At 40.8% G+C, this 9225-nt stretch overlaps 1 protein-coding gene across 1 annotated transcript in view; it reads right to left on the reverse strand.

The window, feature by feature from the left end:
- gpr139 (G protein-coupled receptor 139) overlaps positions 1-9225 on the reverse strand; it is a 20347-nt gene that overhangs the window by 10303 nt on the left and 819 nt on the right. The window lies entirely within an intron of this gene.

The following is a 9225-nucleotide window of genomic DNA, read 5'->3' on the forward strand; positions in this document are numbered from 1 at the left end:
CATCCATCCATCCATCCATCCATCCATCCATCCATCCATCCATCCGTTAACTTCTGCTTGATCCAACGTTGGGTCGCGGGGCAGCAGCTTGAGCAGGGAGGTCCAGACATCTCTTTCCACAGCCACCTCTTCCAGCTCTTCTGCAAGGATTCCAAGGTGTTTCCAGGCCAACTAAGAGACATAGTCTCTCCAGCATGTCCTGTGTCTTCCCCAGGGTCTCCTCCCAGTTGGACATGCCTGAAGCACCTCCCTAGGGAGGCGCACAGGGAACATCCTTACCAGATGCCTGAACCACCTCAATTGGCTCCTCTCAATGTGGAGGAGCAGCGGTTCCACTCCGAGTCTTTACTGGATAACTGAACTTCTCACCCTATCTCTAAGGGAGAGTCCAGCTACCCTGTGGAGGAAACTTATTTCAACCTCCCTTATCCACAATCTCATTCTTTTGGTCACTACCCAGAGTTTGTGACCATAGGTGAGGGTAGGAACGTAGACCGACCGGTAAACAAAGAGCTTTGCCCTACAACTCAACTCCCTCTTCACCACAATGGACCGGTACAGTGTACGCAATACTGCAGATGCTACACCAATCTGTCAGTCAATCTCACACTCCATTCTTCCCTCACTCGTGAACAAAACCCCGAGATACTTGAACTCCTCCACTTGAGGCAGAACCTCACCCTCGACCTGAAGAGAACAATCCACCTTTTTCCAACTGAGGACCATGGCCTCAGATTTGGAGGTGCTGATTCTCACCCCAGCTGCTTCACACTTGGCTGCGAACCACTCCAGTGAGAGCTGAAGATCATGGCATGATGACACCAACAGGACTGCATCATATGCAAGGAGCAGAGAAGGAATCCTGAGGCCACCAAACTGGAATCAAGTGGCTGGGATGAGAATCAGCACCTCAAAATCTGAAGCCATGATCCTCAGTCAGAAAAGGGTGGATTGCCCTCTCTGGTTTGGGGGTGAGGTGCTGCCTGAAGTGGAGGACTTAAAGTATCTTGTGGTTTTGTTCACAAGTGAGGGAAGAGTGGAGCGTGAGATCGACAGATGGATTGTTACAGCTTCTGCCGTATTGTAAACTATGTGCCGGTCCATTCACCTATGGCCACAAACTCTGGGCAGTGACCAAAAGAACAAGATCGTGGATACAAGAAGTCAATATGAGTTTCCTCTGCAGGATAGCAGGATTTTCCTTTAGGGATAGGGTGAGCAGTTCGGTTATCCGGGAGAGACTCAGAGCAGAACCACTGCTCCTCCACATCGAGAGGAGCCAGTTGCCCCCTGGGCACCTTCTAGGAAGGTGGTCCGGGCATGTCCGACTAGAAGGAGACCCTGGGGAAGACCCAAGACATGCTGGAGAGACTATGATTATGTCTCTTGGATGGCCTGGGAATGCCTTGGAGTCCTCGCAGAAGAGCTGGGAGAGGTGGATGTGGAGAGATCTCTGGGCCTCACTGCTTAAGCTGTTGCCCCTGTGACTCAACTCCGGAACAAGCGGAAGAAAACGATGGATGTTGCACAACGGGATTCAAATGTATTGCACAACTTCCGAATCAATACACAAGTGCTAACATGTGTAGCATCCATAGTTAATTCTAAAAACCCAGATACACATCTGCACATTTGGGCAGCTTCAGGGCTATAGAGTGTTCACACAGGAGACTGCTGACGGTCGCATTGAAATACAATATTAAAATTGCACATTAAAACCTGCAGTGTGAATGAGACTTAGTTTCAAACTCTCGCAAAAAAAGGCAGCAAACAATACAAATTTCTTCAAATAATTCTAGGCCTTCAATGTACTGAAGAAATTATGTTAGGAACAAAATGGTAAACGGACTGTACTTATATAGCACCTTTCTGTCAAAACAAACTGCTTTACCACACAATCTGTGCCCTCACTTACCCATTCAGACACATTCATACAGCACTCTACTAGATCTCTACAAACCTAATGAATTAAATCAGCCTAATCAGTGCTTTTTAGATCACATTCATACACCAATGGGACACACATCGGAGGCAATGTCTTGGAGATTCAATGTCTTGCCAAGGGACAGTAACATGCGACTGTATAGTGGTGGAATTGAACCCCCAACTCTCAGCCGCAGCTGCTCTAAAAAGAAATGTAGTTTTCTTGAGTAAGTTGGGAGTTCAGGCTTTGACAGCTTATCTGAGGCTATAGAAGAGGACAAAAAGGGGATAAGGGGGCAGAGGGTGAAGAAAAGTGGTTTGATTAAGGTCACAAAGTTAAAAAGAGAGTAGGTGATCCAGGGAGGATGAAGGAAAGGATTAGAAGAGAGAGCCTGAACAAGACAGTCAGAAAGGTGCAGAATGAAGCCGGGGGAAAGAGACAGAAAGGGGAAGAAAATCAAACTTTCCTCAAAGGTCACAGGCACTTTGTTCCTGATGACAACCATTACCCCTTTGTCTCCTTTTAGACAAGACTATATAAGAAGCAGAGTGATCTTTTAATTGTCAGAATACACACACACACACACACACACACATATCTAATATATAGATAGGTCTATGTGGGAGTGGTGGTGCAGATTTTAGAGAAGGTGGGCCTGTTATCGGAAGGCTGCCGGTTCAACTCCCCGGACCGAATATATATGTAATACACACATACACACATGCTAGGTGTGTTGATTATTGAGTCAGTGCAGCTGTGTTAATTAACAGACGATGGACAGGAGTGCAAAGAGCTGGAAGCAAGACAGACATTAACAGAGCATGGCATTAATTCAAGAACTGAAAGACAAAAGACATACCAAAAACCTCTGACCAATGGTTCACATCATTTGAACTGGGGGTTTGTAGAAAGGGTATGAAAACTTAATATCTTACCAGCTGTGGATGACTCTTTTAATAACTTTAGGTTGGAGAAATATAATTTAATTCTGACTGGACTGATGAGCTTACATCCAGTTCAAATGGAAACAAGGCCCAAGTGTCAAGCAAACATTGCTTAGTGAACCCATCTCTGACTATTTTATGACACATGGAATGTTTTTTTTTTCTCTCTCGCTTTGTCTGCAAGTGCTAGTTTTGGCAGCATCAGCCAGCTGTAGCACTTTTGGTTCAGCCTTGGGCCTTTCTGATAAAACTGTCATAATATTTGTAATGCATGTAATGCAAAATTGACAAAGGTGTAAAGTTTTATTTTAAAAAAAGCTGTCACATGAAGCACTATAGACTCTTGGAGCCTGTTTTGGTGTTACGAACCATTAGTTTGTCAATCCAATCAGCAAACTGAGGCTGTTCAAAGTTCTTACAAGAGGAACTCATTATTTGTTCATAACTCTTCCACAGAGCCCCACTTTGGTATCGAGTATAAATGTGGACGCTAAAAGCCCAGCAACTCATTTTGCTTCTGAAACAATGCTAACAGTTAGAATTTACCAGTCTCCTACTGTTATTTCTAAATATTTAGCTGCTGTATGAATAGATAGGACAAAGACACTAAATATGAGACTTTGAACAGAAAACGAGTCGAGATCACAGCTCTCAAATTGGAGCAACTTTCTAACGAACAGGGCGTTCAGTTTGCTGCATTGTCAACAGTAGTGACAACATTTTGTTGTCAGTTGGTCAAACAAAGAGAGCTCTGTCACAGCACATCTTTAATTTATTGCAACAACATCTCCCTCCTGCCCCCTCTCTGACTTATCTCCCCCACTCCTCCCTGCCCTGTTCTACAACCCATCAACTGCAGATGAAGGACAAACAGTTTCATCTTTCTTTTACAAGGTTAGCCTTTATACTTTCCTCGTTCTGTTTCTTCTTTCCATTTAACCCAGTCGGCCCTAACTAATCTCACAGTCAGCTTTTAGAGTGATAATATCTGTTAACAAGACACCATCCCACCAAAGATGCTGCGTCGCCAGTGCAGATTGACAGATCGATAGTTCAAACTGAAAATCGATGCAGCCCATCTCTTCATTAAGTAGCAGCTGACACTTGGCCAGCACTGGGTGCAGAAGAAGAAGTGGTTGTTAGATCGGAGCCTACCTGACCTTTTCCCCTGAATGGGTGGATAAGTGGATGTAGGAGGAGAGGTTCTCCAACCTAAACGAGCACCAGTCAGAATCTTCAGCTCAGATTGTGACAATGGTTAAGGAAAATGTTGATACTTTGATGTTTGTGTCTGGTGAATGATTTATTTTAGGGGTGAGGTGCATTTTATTTCAGATTTTTATATTTTGGTTGCAAAGAGAAATAAATTTAACACAGTGGCCTCAGTTTAGAAAAATAATGTTTAATTCTGACTGGACTGATGAGCTAATGGCTAGTCAGCTGAGCCAAAACCAAAGTGTTTTGTTGTTGACGTAAAACAACTCCAGTCTCATATATTTTATAGTGGTGTAAGTAAATACGATTTTTACAATCTTTACATTGCTGTTACTTTCACTTGACATGCTTATTTACACACGGTTCTAAGGCTATTTGCAAGTATCTAAAAAAAAAGTGAGCCGTAGCATTTCTGGTGGTTTAAAAACTACATTTTTAAATTGTAAAATTTCACATAAAAAAGCCAAAAAGATAGTCTCCATGATGATTAACAACAGGTCAAAAGTGAACGGAATAAGACAGGGCTATTCAACTGGCGGATCGCGGGCCATTTCCGGCCCATGGGTAACTTTAGTCTGGCCCACTTAGTTAAAAATTAATTAATTAATAAAAATAAAAAAAATTAGGGGGGTTCTGGGTTTGTGTTTTGTTTATTGCATTTATGCTTCAATGCAATAAAATAAACAAATTTAAAAGGTAAGAGATCATTGTAAACTTTGGTTTATTTACATAATGACTTTAATTGCTGGATGTTCGCCCCCTGAGCGGTTGGCTTTCAAAAACTGTGGCCCCCTGAGCAGTTTTGTTGAATAGCCCTGGAATAAGATATGAAGCAGAAAATTAATTCAATTCAATTCAGTTTATTTATAAAGTTCCAAGTTACAACAGAAATTATCTCAGGACATTGAACAAAAAAGCCAATTAGTAAACTTAAGGAAGAACGTCCTCCTATCAGGATGCAAAAATTCAGAAAATTAAATGCCAATTTTTAACATCAAATTAAGAAAGAAGAGGACAAGCTCTAGTTCAAAGAAAACAAAACATGGCCTATAGCAAAATATGACTAACTCCACACTAAATCCCGAACTGCGGTATTTTTCAAAAAGTCTTTATATATAGCCAGTATAATAAAGCTCATTGAATCCTGGTATGGTTTTTGGTGTGTCACTCCAAGAATTACATTTGCCCATGACTACTACTTTAAAAACTATTTGTAGGTGTCCTGGTTCCTGCAGGAATATCATATTACAGAAAAAAATATGGTATAGTGTGCAATTTATGGTGATGTTAAAATTTAACACCCTTTTTATGGCAGCTACATTTGGCCTCGCTCGGACTGTCTGTTCACAAAAGCTACCATCTTAATTGTTCATAATCTATCCACTAAACCACTTCAAAAGATCTGAAATATGACTTTAAGTAACTGATTTACAACCTCTAAAATAACATATTGTTTTGCCCTTAGGAACCAGTGTTTGGTAGTTACTCATTTTGGTTAGAGGCTCCCCTTATAGCTGGCTAAAAAATAGCTTATAGATATGCTATTAATTCCTCTATAAACACTTTATAAATCATTAATAACTGCTTGTTATGCATTAAGGGTGACAGAGAGACAAAACTGACCAGCTTCTTGCCAAATAGTGAATCAGATCTGTTCACCTCTATATTTCCTCTAGAGTTGTTATATTAAACATTTCAGACTAAGTTACTATCTTGTAAGCGCAATAAGCATGTTTAAACCTATTTATTTAGCATTAATATTGTACTTTATCACTGCATTATAAGTATCTACAACTAATATGAATGTTTGATATAACTCTAGATGAAATATATAGGTGAACAGATTTGGCTCACCATTTGGCAAGAAACCGGTCAGTTTTGTATCTGTCATCCTTAATTAATGCATAATAAATAATTATTAATGATTTATAAAGTGTTTATAGAAGAATTAATTATGTATCTATAAACTATTTATTGAGGAGCCTTATAGTAAAGTGGTAGCATCTTAATGTTTCTGTGGCAACAGATTTCTTGAACTGTGAGCAATCACTGAGTGAAAGCTTTGATATTTAAACTCAAGATAATGATGATGAAATATATAATTTAGAAGAAAAAAAAAAGGATGAGATTCGATTCAGGAACAAAGATGATGGTGGTTTTCTTTTATCATCAATAAAATAGTATACTTAACCAGTCTCATCTGATTGTTTCATTTTTCATTAAAGGAAAGGAGGGGGTCAAGGTGCCAAAGCATCAAGGGATGAAACTTCTGCTATGTCGGTCTGTCCTGTGACTCTCATTTGTCCTCTCCATTTTGAACTTCCCTTTCTGTTAATTATTTCATTTTTAGACATAATGAAATTAATGAAAATGATTTTTATTCCCTCATAATCTCATAACTAATTCAGTGCACAATAAATTTAATTAGCTCCACCATATCTGAGAAAACTCTCACTGTGCAAGTTTGATGTAAAATGTGCCTTCTCTGACAGCTCTGTGGCTAACAGAACAAACTTTGAAACTTGTTAATTACTGAAAGCAGAATAATTTACATAATCCGCTGAGTGGAGCAGAGACATTTTACTGGTGTTAACACTTTTTTTGCAAATTAAATGTAGACATCTGTAGATGAATTTCAGGCAGAAGAGCAATTTCACTTCTGTTCAAAAGGCACGAGCAGATCAAAGCGTTCGCTGCGTGAAGACATTTTTGATGCTGATACGGAACTGGTTGTGTTGGTCCAAATGATACGCATCACCTGAGTGTCCACAGATTTGTTAATCAGCTAATGGCCTCCCACTGTACAGTTTGTGTCTCAGCACTTCAGGACACGCTGTACTAAACAATGTGCAGATTTCACATCTATAATTCCCACATGTCAAAGACTGGAACTTCTGCTTGCACGTATCTGCACTCTTTCAGAAAAGATGGAAACAGCAAGCGTGAGTTAGCAATTAATTAAAAATGTGGAAATTAGTTTCAGCTCTCTGCCGATCCCACACTCAGACCTCAGAGGTGCTACTTTGCTGCTGTTACACTCTTTCTCTCCCTGTTAGCACTCTGATCTGTCTTTCTTTTACCCTCCTTCTCCTGTGTGCCCTTTTCTTCCTTCAGTCCAGTCTGATCATCCAATTTTAGAGCTGCTCATCTCTTCCTCAGGTCACACAGCAATGTTTTTGCCACCACTTGACTTACTTTGAACCGTTCTCTCACATCCTTCTTGCCACCCCCTCTTAAATCTCCAAGCAGTGGCAGCCTCTGAGCAAAAATATTAGTGGGGCGGACATTAATTTCCAGAAAAAAAATTACAAATTGTTTAACATTTTATGTGAAAAATTAAACAAGCAGATATATGTTGCTTCTTCTTTTGTCTGCTCTCTTCTTCAGGGGTCGCCACAGCGAACTAAGTCGACTTGGCAATTATTTTTACGCCGGATGCCCTTCCTGACGCAACCACAGAGCTACCACAGCCCTCTGTGTGGAGCAGAGAGCTGCCATCTAGGGAGCTTGGAGGAGCAGATGGTGGAGGTTAAGGGCCTTGCTCAAAGGCCCAGAGTGGGGCAAATGAAGATGGAGGCAGGTGGGGATGCTTCAGCTAAAAGTTCAGTGAAGTGACTCTAAAATAATATAAAATGGAAAAAAGGTGATAAAATATATAATCACCAAATTAAATTGAAGATTCAAACGGGGCTAGAACCCCCAAACACCCAGTTATAAAACTATCACTACAACCATTGACCCACCACAGCCACATACACAGGAGTCACTGAATTGTTTAAATGAGGTTTTATCATGTTGGCAAACATTTCCTGTACTTTGACTTTCCTCTGTTCTTCTCAGTTTTCTGTTCTCCAAAACGGATTCAAAAACAGAATATCTCCACTGTTTGTCTCAGCAGGTTTCACTGCTGCTGTTCCTGGGTTGGAGCTCACGTTACGTCTGGGTAGAGGTTGTATCAATGCACTAAAACCAGCCAAATGCATCCACAGGGCATAAAATATGATGCACTGAATGAAACTATTGGACCTGCCTGTTCGGATCACTGGCCGCATGTTTGGATCCGCTTGACGAAAGCGGGTCATTGAACGGTACTACCCTATAAATAAGTAAAAAACTGCGGATGAATCACTAACAATTATTTTAAACTCCCCTTAAAACTGTCAAAATAGTTGAAAAATACACAGAACAAAACAATATACGGTAAGTGCAGTAAATCAGTCATTTACGTTATTTATTAGGAGGAACTACTTTGTGGGGCTGAATTTTTTTTAGGTGGGGCTCCACCTGCTCCTATGCACCGACCGCCACTGTTTCTAAGCTCTTAATGCGACCCATATCTGCCGGCAGCAAGCAGGTCAAAAAGTCAACGCTTTATAGCTTGAGTGATCGCTCTGATGCTGCTAACTGATGCTGATAATCCAAATAATAGCCTACTATCTGTCAAGAGGTTTTTTTACATGTGGGGCTGTAGGTCACGCTGCTACTTCTATACTCCTCACATGTTGCTCCAATCAAACATTTATAATTCAGCCTGAGCGGAATAAGCTGTGTCATAATGAATGAACAAGCCACTACAAAGTATCAGCTCACTGTACTCAACTCTCAACAAGGTTCTTGTGTCTTAGGTTCTGTTTTTGCTCTGCGATTTAACAAACAGCTTAGATCCCATTTGTAAAAGCTCAGCAGCAGAGTCAAGGAAACAGCAGCGGGGTACATTGCATCTGCAATCCAGTAAAAATAATTAGGTGAGATTTGACCAAGAGGAAGGACTTTTTTTGCTTTTACAAGACAAGCAAATCTCAAGAGCAACTGCAGTCTTGGCACACAAAAGCGCTTCACTTTGCATTGCAGATTTGTTTTGAACCCAGAACAGCTTACGTTGTTGATAGCACCTCGCTTCTTAGTCTTTATCAGGGAAAAGCAATCAGGCTGAGTCGTTTTAGGGAATAAAAGACATTAAAAATCGTTGCACGAACACACAAAATAACACAAATGATAGACTAAATCTGCTTTTGAGCTTTTTGGGGAGATCTGTCTGTCTTCAAGGCTATCACCGTCTGAAACCCAGTCTCTGATTCAGCATCAGGACATTTTCTCGTTCGTTTGACCTCCAGGTTTTCTATGATTGTCTTTACCCCCCCC

Source organism: Nematolebias whitei, chromosome 15 (genome assembly GCF_014905685.2).
Source record: "Nematolebias whitei isolate Nwh7 chromosome 15, NemWhi1, whole genome shotgun sequence".
In the NCBI taxonomy this organism is placed as follows: domain Eukaryota; kingdom Metazoa; phylum Chordata; class Actinopteri; order Cyprinodontiformes; family Rivulidae; genus Nematolebias; species Nematolebias whitei.